The sequence below is a fragment of the Schistocerca cancellata genome, unplaced genomic scaffold (assembly GCF_023864275.1).
Source record: "Schistocerca cancellata isolate TAMUIC-IGC-003103 unplaced genomic scaffold, iqSchCanc2.1 HiC_scaffold_477, whole genome shotgun sequence".
Taxonomy (NCBI): domain Eukaryota; kingdom Metazoa; phylum Arthropoda; class Insecta; order Orthoptera; family Acrididae; genus Schistocerca; species Schistocerca cancellata.
In genome coordinates this window covers 41820-57216 of record NW_026046494.1, presented here as the reverse complement: position 1 = coordinate 57216, position 15397 = coordinate 41820, and the positions used below count along the sequence as shown (strand labels likewise).

The window sequence follows — 15397 nt, the reverse complement described above, 5'->3', positions numbered from 1 at the left end:
GCGACGCCAATGGAATTACTCTGCGTTTGTGATAATGCAACTACCGCTGACAACAAAAATGACTCTCTCCTGTAGCTGTTCTGGTTGTCTATTGCATGCCACAAGAGGAACTTACTAGATAACTAACTCCCTTAGAAGCAAAAGAATTAAAAATATCCTACCGACTGCATTCCTTTTTCTGTGTCAGGTGGTGAAGAACGTCTTCAACGGAACCGTGAAATGAGCGAAAGCGTGGGAAACATTGCATTCGAAATGCTTGTGAATTTTCCAATTGCCCAGTGAGTGTCGACAAAACACGTAAATTCTCTGCTCCAACGTATGAGACGTAACAACTGGTGCAATTTGTTGTTGCATCGTGTGTCAGCAGTCTTCGATAGTGTGTTACGGGCTTAGCGCGATAAGTTTGTAGACAGCATTTAGGCGACGTTTTATTAGTAACGGCCCCATGCAGCGATTGCACAACAGTAAAGGACATGAGTCAATGTATAGTTGTGCATCGTAGGAGATTTTGCAGCCTTGTGTGAGCCCGGATAGCTCAGTCGGTAGAGCATTAGGCTTTTAACCTAAGGGTCCAGGGTTCAAGTCCCTGTCCGGGCGGAAATTTTAATACTTTGGTAGCGATTCGTCTGGTAGCGGTGGAAACGCTACGGAAAATAATGCAGCTACGCCGTTTTCTGACACCACAGCGTTTTATACGGTAGCAGTTGCATGTGTCGGGAGAACACCGCGCTAACGGCAGTCGTGGCCGAGTGGTTAAGGCGTCTGACTCGAAATCAGATTCCCTCTGGGAGCGTAGGTTCGAATCCTACCGGCTGCGTGCGATTTTGCGTAAAGAGGAGCAAACGTTTTCGCACACATGTGACATGCGTGGGCGAATGCGGGTGCAACCAGTGACGCCATTCTCAACAAGACGAAAATTTCCGTTTTAAGAATACTGAGTTTTCGCGACGACCGCTGCTTACTGTGCCTATCGGTTCACCTCGCACTGACGCTGGGACTGCAGAAAGCCGTCGCTGAGATGGTGAGTACACAGATGTGCTCGAAAATTTCATTTTCTTTTTAAGAATCGCAATTTCAATCATTCGAGTGCGGCAAAAGCAGTAGTGCAGCGTTTTTTTTTTTTTTTTTTCTTTTCTTAAGATCTCGCAGCTGCTTGGAGGTATGTCCATCGTTTTAAGACGACAGAAAACTAGCGTCAGCGGTGCGTCAGTGGGAAGTCGGTGAAGTCGCCATTGGAGCCATAAGCCAGCAATTACGACATGCGAAACACTCGCACACCACGCAGCTGTACGATAATGCTCGTGCGTGGGCCCGCATAGCTGAGTCGGTAGAGCGTTAGGTTTTCAACCGAAGGGTCCTGGGTTCAAGTCCCTGTCTGGGCGAAAATTAGTACACTTTCGTAACGGCTAATGGAAACCCTACAGCAAAGAGTGAGGCCACGCCGTTTTCTGCCATCAGATTGCTTCTAAAGATGGCGGTTTGACTTGTCGGGAGTCGCTTCCGCCACCGGCAGTCGTGGCCGAGTGGTTAAGGCGTCTGACTTGAAATCAGATTCCCTCTGGGAGCGTAGGTTCGAGTCCTGCCGACTGCGAAAATTTTCTCGCTCTCAAAAGGCGGACGTTGAGCTGCATCCTAGCAGTTGCGTCACTACTAAACACGTGGGTCACCAGCAATGTGCAGTGTTATTTGATCGAGGGCGCAGCGTTACAGTCGCGCCCAGAAGCCGCAGCTCATCTCCTCGTCTCACAGCCGTCCACCAGGTGTTAGTACAAGTGTCGCCTCACTGGGCAGTGCAGATGTGTCCATTTTAGCTTGCAGACGATGACGTGTAGCAATTTATGAGCTAACGCAAGTCGAATGTTTTACCATGTGTATCTGCTAGATACTGCCTCTCATATGGTGGAGAGGCTCACTCCTTCTTGTGTCTCGTTCTCTGCACACGAGTTGCCCCTGGCATCGATATAGCACGGGTTTTCTAGCGTCAGCGTGGCGTCACGTCAAGTCAGCGAATTCAATATCACACGAATCGAGTCGACATGTTTGCTTGTTACGATGACGGAAGCTGAAGAAATGTGTGTGGAACTTCACTGCATCGGCTGCTCGCCCTTCAGCGTCCCTGTGTCTTATCAGACGAAGGTGACTGTGAAATTGGCAACGAGGCAGAAGTGAACGAACACATGCAAATGGCAACCTTCGCCGTCAGCCGAAATAGCTCAGTTGGGAGAGCGTTAGACTGAAGATCTAAAGGTCCCTGGTTCGATCCCGGGTTTCGGCAGGTACTCGTTTTGATGCGACGCCAATGGAATTACTCTGCGTTTGTGATAATGCAACTACCGCTGACAACAAAAATGACTCTCTCCTGTAGCTGTTCTGGTTGTCTATTGCATGCCACAAGAGGAACTTACTAGATAACTAACTCCCTTAGAAGCAAAAGAATTAAAAATATCCTACCGACTGCATTCCTTTTTCTGTGTCAGGTGGTGAAGAACGTCTTCAACGGAACCGTGAAATGAGCGAAAGCGTGGGAAACATTGCATTCGAAATGCTTGTGAATTTTCCAATTGCCCAGTGAGTGTCGACAAAACACGTAAATTCTCTGCTCCAACGTATGAGACGTAACAACTGGTGCAATTTGTTGTTGCATCGTGTGTCAGCAGTCTTCGATAGTGTGTTACGGGCTTAGCGCGATAAGTTTGTAGACAGCATTTAGGCGACGTTTTATTAGTAACGGCCCCATGCAGCGATTGCACAACAGTAAAGGACATGAGTCAATGTATAGTTGTGCATCGTAGGAGATTTTGCAGCCTTGTGTGAGCCCGGATAGCTCAGTCGGTAGAGCATTAGGCTTTTAACCTAAGGGTCCAGGGTTCAAGTCCCTGTCCGGGCGGAAATTTTAATACTTTGGTAGCGATTCGTCTGGTAGCGGTGGAAACGCTACGGAAAATAATGCAGCTACGCCGTTTTCTGACACCACAGCGTTTTATACGGTAGCAGTTGCATGTGTCGGGAGAACACCGCGCTAACGGCAGTCGTGGCCGAGTGGTTAAGGCGTCTGACTCGAAATCAGATTCCCTCTGGGAGCGTAGGTTCGAATCCTACCGGCTGCGTGCGATTTTGCGTAAAGAGGAGCAAACGTTTTCGCACACATGTGACATGCGTGGGCGAATGCGGGTGCAACCAGTGACGCCATTCTCAACAAGACGAAAATTTCCGTTTTAAGAATACTGAGTTTTCGCGACGACCGCTGCTTACTGTGCCTATCGGTTCACCTCGCACTGACGCTGGGACTGCAGAAAGCCGTCGCTGAGATGGTGAGTACACAGATGTGCTCGAAAATTTCATTTTCTTTTTAAGAATCGCAATTTCAATCATTCGAGTGCGGCAAAAGCAGTAGTGCAGCGTTTTTTTTTTTTTTTTCTTTTCTTAAGATCTCGCAGCTGCTTGGAGGTATGTCCATCGTTTTAAGACGACAGAAAACTAGCGTCAGCGGTGCGTCAGTGGGAAGTCGGTGAAGTCGCCATTGGAGCCATAAGCCAGCAATTACGACATGCGAAACACTCGCACACCACGCAGCTGTACGATAATGCTCGTGCGTGGGCCCGCATAGCTGAGTCGGTAGAGCGTTAGGTTTTCAACCGAAGGGTCCTGGGTTCAAGTCCCTGTCTGGGCGAAAATTAGTACACTTTCGTAACGGCTAATGGAAACCCTACAGCAAAGAGTGAGGCCACGCCGTTTTCTGCCATCAGATTGCTTCTAAAGATGGCGGTTTGACTTGTCGGGAGTCGCTTCCGCCACCGGCAGTCGTGGCCGAGTGGTTAAGGCGTCTGACTTGAAATCAGATTCCCTCTGGGAGCGTAGGTTCGAGTCCTGCCGACTGCGAAAATTTTCTCGCTCTCAAAAGGCGGACGTTGAGCTGCATCCTAGCAGTTGCGTCACTACTAAACACGTGGGTCACCAGCAATGTGCAGTGTTATTTGATCGAGGGCGCAGCGTTACAGTCGCGCCCAGAAGCCGCAGCTCATCTCCTCGTCTCACAGCCGTCCACCAGGTGTTAGTACAAGTGTCGCCTCACTGGGCAGTGCAGATGTGTCCATTTTAGCTTGCAGACGATGACGTGTAGCAATTTATGAGCTAACGCAAGTCGAATGTTTTACCATGTGTATCTGCTAGATACTGCCTCTCATATGGTGGAGAGGCTCACTCCTTCTTGTGTCTCGTTCTCTGCACACGAGTTGCCCCTGGCATCGATATAGCACGGGTTTTCTAGCGTCAGCGTGGCGTCACGTCAAGTCAGCGAATTCAATATCACACGAATCGAGTCGACATGTTTGCTTGTTACGATGACGGAAGCTGAAGAAATGTGTGTGGAACTTCACTGCATCGGCTGCTCGCCCTTCAGCGTCCCTGTGTCTTATCAGACGAAGGTGACTGTGAAATTGGCAACGAGGCAGAAGTGAACGAACACATGCAAATGGCAACCTTCGCCGTCAGCCGAAATAGCTCAGTTGGGAGAGCGTTAGACTGAAGATCTAAAGGTCCCTGGTTCGATCCCGGGTTTCGGCAGGTACTCGTTTTGATGCGACGCCAATGGAATTACTCTGCGTTTGTGATAATGCAACTACCGCTGACAACAAAAATGACTCTCTCCTGTAGCTGTTCTGGTTGTCTATTGCATGCCACAAGAGGAACTTACTAGATAACTAACTCCCTTAGAAGCAAAAGAATTAAAAATATCCTACCGACTGCATTCCTTTTTCTGTGTCAGGTGGTGAAGAACGTCTTCAACGGAACCGTGAAATGAGCGAAAGCGTGGGAAACATTGCATTCGAAATGCTTGTGAATTTTCCAATTGCCCAGTGAGTGTCGACAAAACACGTAAATTCTCTGCTCCAACGTATGAGACGTAACAACTGGTGCAATTTGTTGTTGCATCGTGTGTCAGCAGTCTTCGATAGTGTGTTACGGGCTTAGCGCGATAAGTTTGTAGACAGCATTTAGGCGACGTTTTATTAGTAACGGCCCCATGCAGCGATTGCACAACAGTAAAGGACATGAGTCAATGTATAGTTGTGCATCGTAGGAGATTTTGCAGCCTTGTGTGAGCCCGGATAGCTCAGTCGGTAGAGCATTAGGCTTTTAACCTAAGGGTCCAGGGTTCAAGTCCCTGTCCGGGCGGAAATTTTAATACTTTGGTAGCGATTCGTCTGGTAGCGGTGGAAACGCTACGGAAAATAATGCAGCTACGCCGTTTTCTGACACCACAGCGTTTTATACGGTAGCAGTTGCATGTGTCGGGAGAACACCGCGCTAACGGCAGTCGTGGCCGAGTGGTTAAGGCGTCTGACTCGAAATCAGATTCCCTCTGGGAGCGTAGGTTCGAATCCTACCGGCTGCGTGCGATTTTGCGTAAAGAGGAGCAAACGTTTTCGCACACATGTGACATGCGTGGGCGAATGCGGGTGCAACCAGTGACGCCATTCTCAACAAGACGAAAATTTCCGTTTTAAGAATACTGAGTTTTCGCGACGACCGCTGCTTACTGTGCCTATCGGTTCACCTCGCACTGACGCTGGGACTGCAGAAAGCCGTCGCTGAGATGGTGAGTACACAGATGTGCTCGAAAATTTCATTTTCTTTTTAAGAATCGCAATTTCAATCATTCGAGTGCGGCAAAAGCAGTAGTGCAGCGTTTTTTTTTTTTTTTTTTTCTTTTCTTAAGATCTCGCAGCTGCTTGGAGGTATGTCCATCGTTTTAAGACGACAGAAAACTAGCGTCAGCGGTGCGTCAGTGGGAAGTCGGTGAAGTCGCCATTGGAGCCATAAGCCAGCAATTACGACATGCGAAACACTCGCACACCACGCAGCTGTACGATAATGCTCGTGCGTGGGCCCGCATAGCTGAGTCGGTAGAGCGTTAGGTTTTCAACCGAAGGGTCCTGGGTTCAAGTCCCTGTCTGGGCGAAAATTAGTACACTTTCGTAACGGCTAATGGAAACCCTACAGCAAAGAGTGAGGCCACGCCGTTTTCTGCCATCAGATTGCTTCTAAAGATGGCGGTTTGACTTGTCGGGAGTCGCTTCCGCCACCGGCAGTCGTGGCCGAGTGGTTAAGGCGTCTGACTTGAAATCAGATTCCCTCTGGGAGCGTAGGTTCGAGTCCTGCCGACTGCGAAAATTTTCTCGCTCTCAAAAGGCGGACGTTGAGCTGCATCCTAGCAGTTGCGTCACTACTAAACACGTGGGTCACCAGCAATGTGCAGTGTTATTTGATCGAGGGCGCAGCGTTACAGTCGCGCCCAGAAGCCGCAGCTCATCTCCTCGTCTCACAGCCGTCCACCAGGTGTTAGTACAAGTGTCGCCTCACTGGGCAGTGCAGATGTGTCCATTTTAGCTTGCAGACGATGACGTGTAGCAATTTATGAGCTAACGCAAGTCGAATGTTTTACCATGTGTATCTGCTAGATACTGCCTCTCATATGGTGGAGAGGCTCACTCCTTCTTGTGTCTCGTTCTCTGCACACGAGTTGCCCCTGGCATCGATATAGCACGGGTTTTCTAGCGTCAGCGTGGCGTCACGTCAAGTCAGCGAATTCAATATCACACGAATCGAGTCGACATGTTTGCTTGTTACGATGACGGAAGCTGAAGAAATGTGTGTGGAACTTCACTGCATCGGCTGCTCGCCCTTCAGCGTCCCTGTGTCTTATCAGACGAAGGTGACTGTGAAATTGGCAACGAGGCAGAAGTGAACGAACACATGCAAATGGCAACCTTCGCCGTCAGCCGAAATAGCTCAGTTGGGAGAGCGTTAGACTGAAGATCTAAAGGTCCCTGGTTCGATCCCGGGTTTCGGCAGGTACTCGTTTTGATGCGACGCCAATGGAATTACTCTGCGTTTGTGATAATGCAACTACCGCTGACAACAAAAATGACTCTCTCCTGTAGCTGTTCTGGTTGTCTATTGCATGCCACAAGAGGAACTTACTAGATAACTAACTCCCTTAGAAGCAAAAGAATTAAAAATATCCTACCGACTGCATTCCTTTTTCTGTGTCAGGTGGTGAAGAACGTCTTCAACGGAACCGTGAAATGAGCGAAAGCGTGGGAAACATTGCATTCGAAATGCTTGTGAATTTTCCAATTGCCCAGTGAGTGTCGACAAAACACGTAAATTCTCTGCTCCAACGTATGAGACGTAACAACTGGTGCAATTTGTTGTTGCATCGTGTGTCAGCAGTCTTCGATAGTGTGTTACGGGCTTAGCGCGATAAGTTTGTAGACAGCATTTAGGCGACGTTTTATTAGTAACGGCCCCATGCAGCGATTGCACAACAGTAAAGGACATGAGTCAATGTATAGTTGTGCATCGTAGGAGATTTTGCAGCCTTGTGTGAGCCCGGATAGCTCAGTCGGTAGAGCATTAGGCTTTTAACCTAAGGGTCCAGGGTTCAAGTCCCTGTCCGGGCGGAAATTTTAATACTTTGGTAGCGATTCGTCTGGTAGCGGTGGAAACGCTACGGAAAATAATGCAGCTACGCCGTTTTCTGACACCACAGCGTTTTATACGGTAGCAGTTGCATGTGTCGGGAGAACACCGCGCTAACGACAGTCGTGGCCGAGTGGTTAAGGCGTCTGACTCGAAATCAGATTCCCTCTGGGAGCGTAGGTTCGAATCCTACCGGCTGCGTGCGATTTTGCGTAAAGAGGAGCAAACGTTTTCGCACACATGTGACATGCGTGGGCGAATGCGGGTGCAACCAGTGACGCCATTCTCAACAAGACGAAAATTTCCGTTTTAAGAATACTGAGTTTTCGCGACGACCGCTGCTTACTGTGCCTATCGGTTCACCTCGCACTGACGCTGGGACTGCAGAAAGCCGTCGCTGAGATGGTGAGTACACAGATGTGCTCGAAAATTTCATTTTCTTTTTAAGAATCGCAATTTCAATCATTCGAGTGCGGCAAAAGCAGTAGTGCAGCGTTTTTTTTTTTTTTTCTTTTCTTAAGATCTCGCAGCTGCTTGGAGGTATGTCCATCGTTTTAAGACGACAGAAAACTAGCGTCAGCGGTGCGTCAGTGGGAAGTCGGTGAAGTCGCCATTGGAGCCATAAGCCAGCAATTACGACATGCGAAACACTCGCACACCACGCAGCTGTACGATAATGCTCGTGCGTGGGCCCGCATAGCTGAGTCGGTAGAGCGTTAGGTTTTCAACTGAAGGGTCCTGGGTTCAAGTCCCTGTCTGGGCGAAAATTAGTACACTTTCGTAACGGCTAATGGAAACCCTACAGCAAAGAGTGAGGCCACGCCGCTTTCTGCCATCAGATTGCTTCTAAAGATGGCGGTTTGACTTGTCGGGAGTCGCTTCCGCCACCGGCAGTCGTGGCCGAGTGGTTAAGGCGTCTGACTTGAAATCAGATTCCCTCTGGGAGCGTAGGTTCGAGTCCTGCCGACTGCGAAAATTTTCTCGCTCTCAAAAGGCGGACGTTGAGCTGCATCCTAGCAGTTGCGTCACTACTAAACACGTGGGTCACCAGCAATGTGCAGTGTTATTTGATCGAGGGCGCAGCGTTACAGTCGCGCCCAGAAGCCGCAGCTCATCTCCTCGTCTCACAGCCGTCCACCAGGTGTTAGTACAAGTGTCGCCTCACTGGGCAGTGCAGATGTGTCCATTTTAGCTTGCAGACGATGACGTGTAGCAATTTATGAGCTAACGCAAGTCGAATGTTTTACCATGTGTATCTGCTAGATACTGCCTCTCATATGGTGGAGAGGCTCACTCCTTCTTGTGTCTCGTTCTCTGCACACGAGTTGCCCCTGGCATCGATATAGCACGGGTTTTCTAGCGTCAGCGTGGCGTCACGTCAAGTCAGCGAATTCAATATCACACGAATCGAGTCGACATGTTTGCTTGTTACGATGACGGAAGCTGAAGAAATGTGTGTGGAACTTCACTGCATCGGCTGCTCGCCCTTCAGCGTCCCTGTGTCTTATCAGACGAAGGTGACTGTGAAATTGGCAACGAGGCAGAAGTGAACGAACACATGCAAATGGCAACCTTCGCCGTCAGCCGAAATAGCTCAGTTGGGAGAGCGTTAGACTGAAGATCTAAAGGTCCCTGGTTCGATCCCGGGTTTCGGCAGGTACTCGTTTTGATGCGACGCCAATGGAATTACTCTGCGTTTGTGATAATGCAACTACCGCTGACAACAAAAATGACTCTCTCCTGTAGCTGTTCTGGTTGTCTATTGCATGCCACAAGAGGAACTTACTAGATAACTAACTCCCTTAGAAGCAAAAGAATTAAAAATATCCTACCGACTGCATTCCTTTTTCTGTGTCAGGTGGTGAAGAACGTCTTCAACGGAACCGTGAAATGAGCGAAAGCGTGGGAAACATTGCATTCGAAATGCTTGTGAATTTTCCAATTGCCCAGTGAGTGTCGACAAAACACGTAAATTCTCTGCTCCAACGTATGAGACGTAACAACTGGTGCAATTTGTTGTTGCATCGTGTGTCAGCAGTCTTCGATAGTGTGTTACGGGCTTAGCGCGATAAGTTTGTAGACAGCATTTAGGCGACGTTTTATTAGTAACGGCCCCATGCAGCGATTGCACAACAGTAAAGGACATGAGTCAATGTATAGTTGTGCATCGTAGGAGATTTTGCAGCCTTGTGTGAGCCCGGATAGCTCAGTCGGTAGAGCATTAGGCTTTTAACCTAAGGGTCCAGGGTTCAAGTCCCTGTCCGGGCGGAAATTTTAATACTTTGGTAGCGATTCGTCTGGTAGCGGTGGAAACGCTACGGAAAATAATGCAGCTACGCCGTTTTCTGACACCACAGCGTTTTATACGGTAGCAGTTGCATGTGTCGGGAGAACACCGCGCTAACGACAGTCGTGGCCGAGTGGTTAAGGCGTCTGACTCGAAATCAGATTCCCTCTGGGAGCGTAGGTTCGAATCCTACCGGCTGCGTGCGATTTTGCGTAAAGAGGAGCAAACGTTTTCGCACACATGTGACATGCGTGGGCGAATGCGGGTGCAACCAGTGACGCCATTCTCAACAAGACGAAAATTTCCGTTTTAAGAATACTGAGTTTTCGCGACGACCGCTGCTTACTGTGCCTATCGGTTCACCTCGCACTGACGCTGGGACTGCAGAAAGCCGTCGCTGAGATGGTGAGTACACAGATGTGCTCGAAAATTTCATTTTCTTTTTAAGAATCGCAATTTCAATCATTCGAGTGCGGCAAAAGCAGTAGTGCAGCGTTTTTTTTTTTTTTTTCTTTTCTTAAGATCTCGCAGCTGCTTGGAGGTATGTCCATCGTTTTAAGACGACAGAAAACTAGCGTCAGCGGTGCGTCAGTGGGAAGTCGGTGAAGTCGCCATTGGAGCCATAAGCCAGCAATTACGACATGCGAAACACTCGCACACCACGCAGCTGTACGATAATGCTCGTGCGTGGGCCCGCATAGCTGAGTCGGTAGAGCGTTAGGTTTTCAACTGAAGGGTCCTGGGTTCAAGTCCCTGTCTGGGCGAAAATTAGTACACTTTCGTAACGGCTAATGGAAACCCTACAGCAAAGAGTGAGGCCACGCCGCTTTCTGCCATCAGATTGCTTCTAAAGATGGCGGTTTGACTTGTCGGGAGTCGCTTCCGCCACCGGCAGTCGTGGCCGAGTGGTTAAGGCGTCTGACTTGAAATCAGATTCCCTCTGGGAGCGTAGGTTCGAGTCCTGCCGACTGCGAAAATTTTCTCGCTCTCAAAAGGCGGACGTTGAGCTGCATCCTAGCAGTTGCGTCACTACTAAACACGTGGGTCACCAGCAATGTGCAGTGTTATTTGATCGAGGGCGCAGCGTTACAGTCGCGCCCAGAAGCCGCAGCTCATCTCCTCGTCTCACAGCCGTCCACCAGGTGTTAGTACAAGTGTCGCCTCACTGGGCAGTGCAGATGTGTCCATTTTAGCTTGCAGACGATGACGTGTAGCAATTTATGAGCTAACGCAAGTCGAATGTTTTACCATGTGTATCTGCTAGATACTGCCTCTCATATGGTGGAGAGGCTCACTCCTTCTTGTGTCTCGTTCTCTGCACACGAGTTGCCCCTGGCATCGATATAGCACGGGTTTTCTAGCGTCAGCGTGGCGTCACGTCAAGTCAGCGAATTCAATATCACACGAATCGAGTCGACATGTTTGCTTGTTACGATGACGGAAGCTGAAGAAATGTGTGTGGAACTTCACTGCATCGGCTGCTCGCCCTTCAGCGTCCCTGTGTCTTATCAGACGAAGGTGACTGTGAAATTGGCAACGAGGCAGAAGTGAACGAACACATGCAAATGGCAACCTTCGCCGTCAGCCGAAATAGCTCAGTTGGGAGAGCGTTAGACTGAAGATCTAAAGGTCCCTGGTTCGATCCCGGGTTTCGGCAGGTACTCGTTTTGATGCGACGCCAATGGAATTACTCTGCGTTTGTGATAATGCAACTACCGCTGACAACAAAAATGACTCTCTCCTGTAGCTGTTCTGGTTGTCTATTGCATGCCACAAGAGGAACTTACTAGATAACTAACTCCCTTAGAAGCAAAAGAATTAAAAATATCCTACCGACTGCATTCCTTTTTCTGTGTCAGGTGGTGAAGAACGTCTTCAACGGAACCGTGAAATGAGCGAAAGCGTGGGAAACATTGCATTCGAAATGCTTGTGAATTTTCCAATTGCCCAGTGAGTGTCGACAAAACACGTAAATTCTCTGCTCCAACGTATGAGACGTAACAACTGGTGCAATTTGTTGTTGCATCGTGTGTCAGCAGTCTTCGATAGTGTGTTACGGGCTTAGCGCGATAAGTTTGTAGACAGCATTTAGGCGACGTTTTATTAGTAACGGCCCCATGCAGCGATTGCACAACAGTAAAGGACATGAGTCAATGTATAGTTGTGCATCGTAGGAGATTTTGCAGCCTTGTGTGAGCCCGGATAGCTCAGTCGGTAGAGCATTAGGCTTTTAACCTAAGGGTCCAGGGTTCAAGTCCCTGTCCGGGCGGAAATTTTAATACTTTGGTAGCGATTCGTCTGGTAGCGGTGGAAACGCTACGGAAAATAATGCAGCTACGCCGTTTTCTGACACCACAGCGTTTTATACGGTAGCAGTTGCATGTGTCGGGAGAACACCGCGCTAACGGCAGTCGTGGCCGAGTGGTTAAGGCGTCTGACTCGAAATCAGATTCCCTCTGGGAGCGTAGGTTCGAATCCTACCGGCTGCGTGCGATTTTGCGTAAAGAGGAGCAAACGTTTTCGCACACATGTGACATGCGTGGGCGAATGCGGGTGCAACCAGTGACGCCATTCTCAACAAGACGAAAATTTCCGTTTTAAGAATACTGAGTTTTCGCGACGACCGCTGCTTACTGTGCCTATCGGTTCACCTCGCACTGACGCTGGGACTGCAGAAAGCCGTCGCTGAGATGGTGAGTACACAGATGTGCTCGAAAATTTCATTTTCTTTTTAAGAATCGCAATTTCAATCATTCGAGTGCGGCAAAAGCAGTAGTGCAGCGTTTTTTTTTTTTTTTTTTCTTTTCTTAAGATCTCGCAGCTGCTTGGAGGTATGTCCATCGTTTTAAGACGACAGAAAACTAGCGTCAGCGGTGCGTCAGTGGGAAGTCGGTGAAGTCGCCATTGGAGCCATAAGCCAGCAATTACGACATGCGAAACACTCGCACACCACGCAGCTGTACGATAATGCTCGTGCGTGGGCCCGCATAGCTGAGTCGGTAGAGCGTTAGGTTTTCAACTGAAGGGTCCTGGGTTCAAGTCCCTGTCTGGGCGAAAATTAGTACACTTTCGTAACGGCTAATGGAAACCCTACAGCAAAGAGTGAGGCCACGCCGTTTTCTGCCATCAGATTGCTTCTAAAGATGGCGGTTTGACTTGTCGGGAGTCGCTTCCGCCACCGGCAGTCGTGGCCGAGTGGTTAAGGCGTCTGACTTGAAATCAGATTCCCTCTGGGAGCGTAGGTTCGAGTCCTGCCGACTGCGAAAATTTTCTCGCTCTCAAAAGGCGGACGTTGAGCTGCATCCTAGCAGTTGCGTCACTACTAAACACGTGGGTCACCAGCAATGTGCAGTGTTATTTGATCGAGGGCGCAGCGTTACAGTCGCGCCCAGAAGCCGCAGCTCATCTCCTCGTCTCACAGCCGTCCACCAGGTGTTAGTACAAGTGTCGCCTCACTGGGCAGTGCAGATGTGTCCATTTTAGCTTGCAGACGATGACGTGTAGCAATTTATGAGCTAACGCAAGTCGAATGTTTTACCATGTGTATCTGCTAGATACTGCCTCTCATATGGTGGAGAGGCTCACTCCTTCTTGTGTCTCGTTCTCTGCACACGAGTTGCCCCTGGCATCGATATAGCACGGGTTTTCTAGCGTCAGCGTGGCGTCACGTCAAGTCAGCGAATTCAATATCACACGAATCGAGTCGACATGTTTGCTTGTTACGATGACGGAAGCTGAAGAAATGTGTGTGGAACTTCACTGCATCGGCTGCTCGCCCTTCAGCGTCCCTGTGTCTTATCAGACGAAGGTGACTGTGAAATTGGCAACGAGGCAGAAGTGAACGAACACATGCAAATGGCAACCTTCGCCGTCAGCCGAAATAGCTCAGTTGGGAGAGCGTTAGACTGAAGATCTAAAGGTCCCTGGTTCGATCCCGGGTTTCGGCAGGTACTCGTTTTGATGCGACGCCAATGGAATTACTCTGCGTTTGTGATAATGCAACTACCGCTGACAACAAAAATGACTCTCTCCTGTAGCTGTTCTGGTTGTCTATTGCATGCCACAAGAGGAACTTACTAGATAACTAACTCCCTTAGAAGCAAAAGAATTAAAAATATCCTACCGACTGCATTCCTTTTTCTGTGTCAGGTGGTGAAGAACGTCTTCAACGGAACCGTGAAATGAGCGAAAGCGTGGGAAACATTGCATTCGAAATGCTTGTGAATTTTCCAATTGCCCAGTGAGTGTCGACAAAACACGTAAATTCTCTGCTCCAACGTATGAGACGTAACAACTGGTGCAATTTGTTGTTGCATCGTGTGTCAGCAGTCTTCGATAGTGTGTTACGGGCTTAGCGCGATAAGTTTGTAGACAGCATTTAGGCGACGTTTTATTAGTAACGGCCCCATGCAGCGATTGCACAACAGTAAAGGACATGAGTCAATGTATAGTTGTGCATCGTAGGAGATTTTGCAGCCTTGTGTGAGCCCGGATAGCTCAGTCGGTAGAGCATTAGGCTTTTAACCTAAGGGTCCAGGGTTCAAGTCCCTGTCCGGGCGGAAATTTTAATACTTTGGTAGCGATTCGTCTGGTAGCGGTGGAAACGCTACGGAAAATAATGCAGCTACGCCGTTTTCTGACACCACAGCGTTTTATACGGTAGCAGTTGCATGTGTCGGGAGAACACCGCGCTAACGACAGTCGTGGCCGAGTGGTTAAGGCGTCTGACTCGAAATCAGATTCCCTCTGGGAGCGTAGGTTCGAATCCTACCGGCTGCGTGCGATTTTGCGTAAAGAGGAGCAAACGTTTTCGCACACATGTGACATGCGTGGGCGAATGCGGGTGCAACCAGTGACGCCATTCTCAACAAGACGAAAATTTCCGTTTTAAGAATACTGAGTTTTCGCGACGACCGCTGCTTACTGTGCCTATCGGTTCACCTCGCGCTGACGCTGGGACTGCAGAAAGCCGTCGCTGAGATGGTGAGTACACAGATGTGCTCGAAAATTTCATTTTCTTTTTAAGAATCGCAATTTCAATCATTCGAGTGCGGCAAAAGCAGTAGTGCAGCGTTTTTTTTTTTTTTTTCTTTTCTTAAGATCTCGCAGCTGCTTGGAGGTATGTCCATCGTTTTAAGACGACAGAAAACTAGCGTCAGCGGTGCGTCAGTGGGAAGTCGGTGAAGTCGCCATTGGAGCCATAAGCCAGCAATTACGACATGCGAAACACTCGCACACCACGCAGCTGTACGATAATGCTCGTGCGTGGGCCCGCATAGCTGAGTCGGTAGAGCGTTAGGTTTTCAACTGAAGGGTCCTGGGTTCAAGTCCCTGTCTGGGCGAAAATTAGTACACTTTCGTAACGGCTAATGGAAACCCTACAGCAAAGAGTGAGGCCACGCCGCTTTCTGCCATCAGATTGCTTCTAAAGATGGCGGTTTGACTTGTCGGGAGTCGCTTCCGCCACCGGCAGTCGTGGCCGAGTGGTTAAGGCGTCTGACTTGAAATCAGATTCCCTCTGGGAGCGTAGGTTCGAGTCCTGCCGACTGCGAAAATTTTCTCGCTCTCAAAAGGCGGACGTTGAGCTGCATCCTAGCAGTTGCGTCACTACTAAACACGTGGGTC

General features: G+C 49.1%; 27 non-coding genes across 27 annotated transcripts; all 27 read left to right on the top strand.

The window, feature by feature from the left end:
• The first annotated feature begins 524 nt into the window (after positions 1 to 524).
• On the top strand, positions 525 to 597 carry Trnak-uuu (transfer RNA lysine (anticodon UUU)). The gene has a single exon. It is a non-coding gene; the product is annotated as a tRNA-Lys (tRNA).
• A 138-nt stretch (positions 598 to 735) lies between these two features.
• Positions 736 to 817, top strand: Trnas-cga (transfer RNA serine (anticodon CGA)). Its single transcript has one exon. It is a non-coding gene; the product is annotated as a tRNA-Ser (tRNA).
• A 692-nt stretch (positions 818 to 1509) lies between these two features.
• Trnas-uga (transfer RNA serine (anticodon UGA)) lies at positions 1510 to 1591 on the top strand. Its single transcript has one exon. It is a non-coding gene; the product is annotated as a tRNA-Ser (tRNA).
• Positions 1592 to 2202: 611 nt separating this feature from the next.
• Positions 2203 to 2275, top strand: Trnaf-gaa (transfer RNA phenylalanine (anticodon GAA)). The gene has a single exon. It is a non-coding gene; the product is annotated as a tRNA-Phe (tRNA).
• Positions 2276 to 2814: 539 nt separating this feature from the next.
• On the top strand, positions 2815 to 2887 carry Trnak-uuu (transfer RNA lysine (anticodon UUU)). Its single transcript has one exon. It is a non-coding gene; the product is annotated as a tRNA-Lys (tRNA).
• A 138-nt stretch (positions 2888 to 3025) lies between these two features.
• On the top strand, positions 3026 to 3107 carry Trnas-cga (transfer RNA serine (anticodon CGA)). Its single transcript has one exon. It is a non-coding gene; the product is annotated as a tRNA-Ser (tRNA).
• A 690-nt stretch (positions 3108 to 3797) lies between these two features.
• Trnas-uga (transfer RNA serine (anticodon UGA)) lies at positions 3798 to 3879 on the top strand. The gene has a single exon. It is a non-coding gene; the product is annotated as a tRNA-Ser (tRNA).
• A 611-nt stretch (positions 3880 to 4490) lies between these two features.
• On the top strand, positions 4491 to 4563 carry Trnaf-gaa (transfer RNA phenylalanine (anticodon GAA)). The gene has a single exon. It is a non-coding gene; the product is annotated as a tRNA-Phe (tRNA).
• A 539-nt stretch (positions 4564 to 5102) lies between these two features.
• Positions 5103 to 5175, top strand: Trnak-uuu (transfer RNA lysine (anticodon UUU)). The gene has a single exon. It is a non-coding gene; the product is annotated as a tRNA-Lys (tRNA).
• Positions 5176 to 5313: 138 nt separating this feature from the next.
• Trnas-cga (transfer RNA serine (anticodon CGA)) lies at positions 5314 to 5395 on the top strand. The gene has a single exon. It is a non-coding gene; the product is annotated as a tRNA-Ser (tRNA).
• Positions 5396 to 6088: 693 nt separating this feature from the next.
• Trnas-uga (transfer RNA serine (anticodon UGA)) lies at positions 6089 to 6170 on the top strand. Its single transcript has one exon. It is a non-coding gene; the product is annotated as a tRNA-Ser (tRNA).
• A 611-nt stretch (positions 6171 to 6781) lies between these two features.
• Positions 6782 to 6854, top strand: Trnaf-gaa (transfer RNA phenylalanine (anticodon GAA)). Its single transcript has one exon. It is a non-coding gene; the product is annotated as a tRNA-Phe (tRNA).
• Positions 6855 to 7393: 539 nt separating this feature from the next.
• Positions 7394 to 7466, top strand: Trnak-uuu (transfer RNA lysine (anticodon UUU)). Its single transcript has one exon. It is a non-coding gene; the product is annotated as a tRNA-Lys (tRNA).
• A 138-nt stretch (positions 7467 to 7604) lies between these two features.
• Trnas-cga (transfer RNA serine (anticodon CGA)) lies at positions 7605 to 7686 on the top strand. Its single transcript has one exon. It is a non-coding gene; the product is annotated as a tRNA-Ser (tRNA).
• Positions 7687 to 8375: 689 nt separating this feature from the next.
• Positions 8376 to 8457, top strand: Trnas-uga (transfer RNA serine (anticodon UGA)). Its single transcript has one exon. It is a non-coding gene; the product is annotated as a tRNA-Ser (tRNA).
• Positions 8458 to 9068: 611 nt separating this feature from the next.
• Positions 9069 to 9141, top strand: Trnaf-gaa (transfer RNA phenylalanine (anticodon GAA)). Its single transcript has one exon. It is a non-coding gene; the product is annotated as a tRNA-Phe (tRNA).
• Positions 9142 to 9680: 539 nt separating this feature from the next.
• Trnak-uuu (transfer RNA lysine (anticodon UUU)) lies at positions 9681 to 9753 on the top strand. Its single transcript has one exon. It is a non-coding gene; the product is annotated as a tRNA-Lys (tRNA).
• Positions 9754 to 9891: 138 nt separating this feature from the next.
• Positions 9892 to 9973, top strand: Trnas-cga (transfer RNA serine (anticodon CGA)). The gene has a single exon. It is a non-coding gene; the product is annotated as a tRNA-Ser (tRNA).
• Positions 9974 to 10663: 690 nt separating this feature from the next.
• Trnas-uga (transfer RNA serine (anticodon UGA)) lies at positions 10664 to 10745 on the top strand. The gene has a single exon. It is a non-coding gene; the product is annotated as a tRNA-Ser (tRNA).
• A 611-nt stretch (positions 10746 to 11356) lies between these two features.
• Trnaf-gaa (transfer RNA phenylalanine (anticodon GAA)) lies at positions 11357 to 11429 on the top strand. The gene has a single exon. It is a non-coding gene; the product is annotated as a tRNA-Phe (tRNA).
• Positions 11430 to 11968: 539 nt separating this feature from the next.
• Positions 11969 to 12041, top strand: Trnak-uuu (transfer RNA lysine (anticodon UUU)). The gene has a single exon. It is a non-coding gene; the product is annotated as a tRNA-Lys (tRNA).
• Positions 12042 to 12179: 138 nt separating this feature from the next.
• Trnas-cga (transfer RNA serine (anticodon CGA)) lies at positions 12180 to 12261 on the top strand. The gene has a single exon. It is a non-coding gene; the product is annotated as a tRNA-Ser (tRNA).
• A 692-nt stretch (positions 12262 to 12953) lies between these two features.
• Trnas-uga (transfer RNA serine (anticodon UGA)) lies at positions 12954 to 13035 on the top strand. Its single transcript has one exon. It is a non-coding gene; the product is annotated as a tRNA-Ser (tRNA).
• Positions 13036 to 13646: 611 nt separating this feature from the next.
• Positions 13647 to 13719, top strand: Trnaf-gaa (transfer RNA phenylalanine (anticodon GAA)). Its single transcript has one exon. It is a non-coding gene; the product is annotated as a tRNA-Phe (tRNA).
• Positions 13720 to 14258: 539 nt separating this feature from the next.
• Positions 14259 to 14331, top strand: Trnak-uuu (transfer RNA lysine (anticodon UUU)). The gene has a single exon. It is a non-coding gene; the product is annotated as a tRNA-Lys (tRNA).
• A 138-nt stretch (positions 14332 to 14469) lies between these two features.
• On the top strand, positions 14470 to 14551 carry Trnas-cga (transfer RNA serine (anticodon CGA)). Its single transcript has one exon. It is a non-coding gene; the product is annotated as a tRNA-Ser (tRNA).
• A 690-nt stretch (positions 14552 to 15241) lies between these two features.
• On the top strand, positions 15242 to 15323 carry Trnas-uga (transfer RNA serine (anticodon UGA)). The gene has a single exon. It is a non-coding gene; the product is annotated as a tRNA-Ser (tRNA).
• The last annotated feature ends 74 nt before the right edge of the window (positions 15324 to 15397 follow it).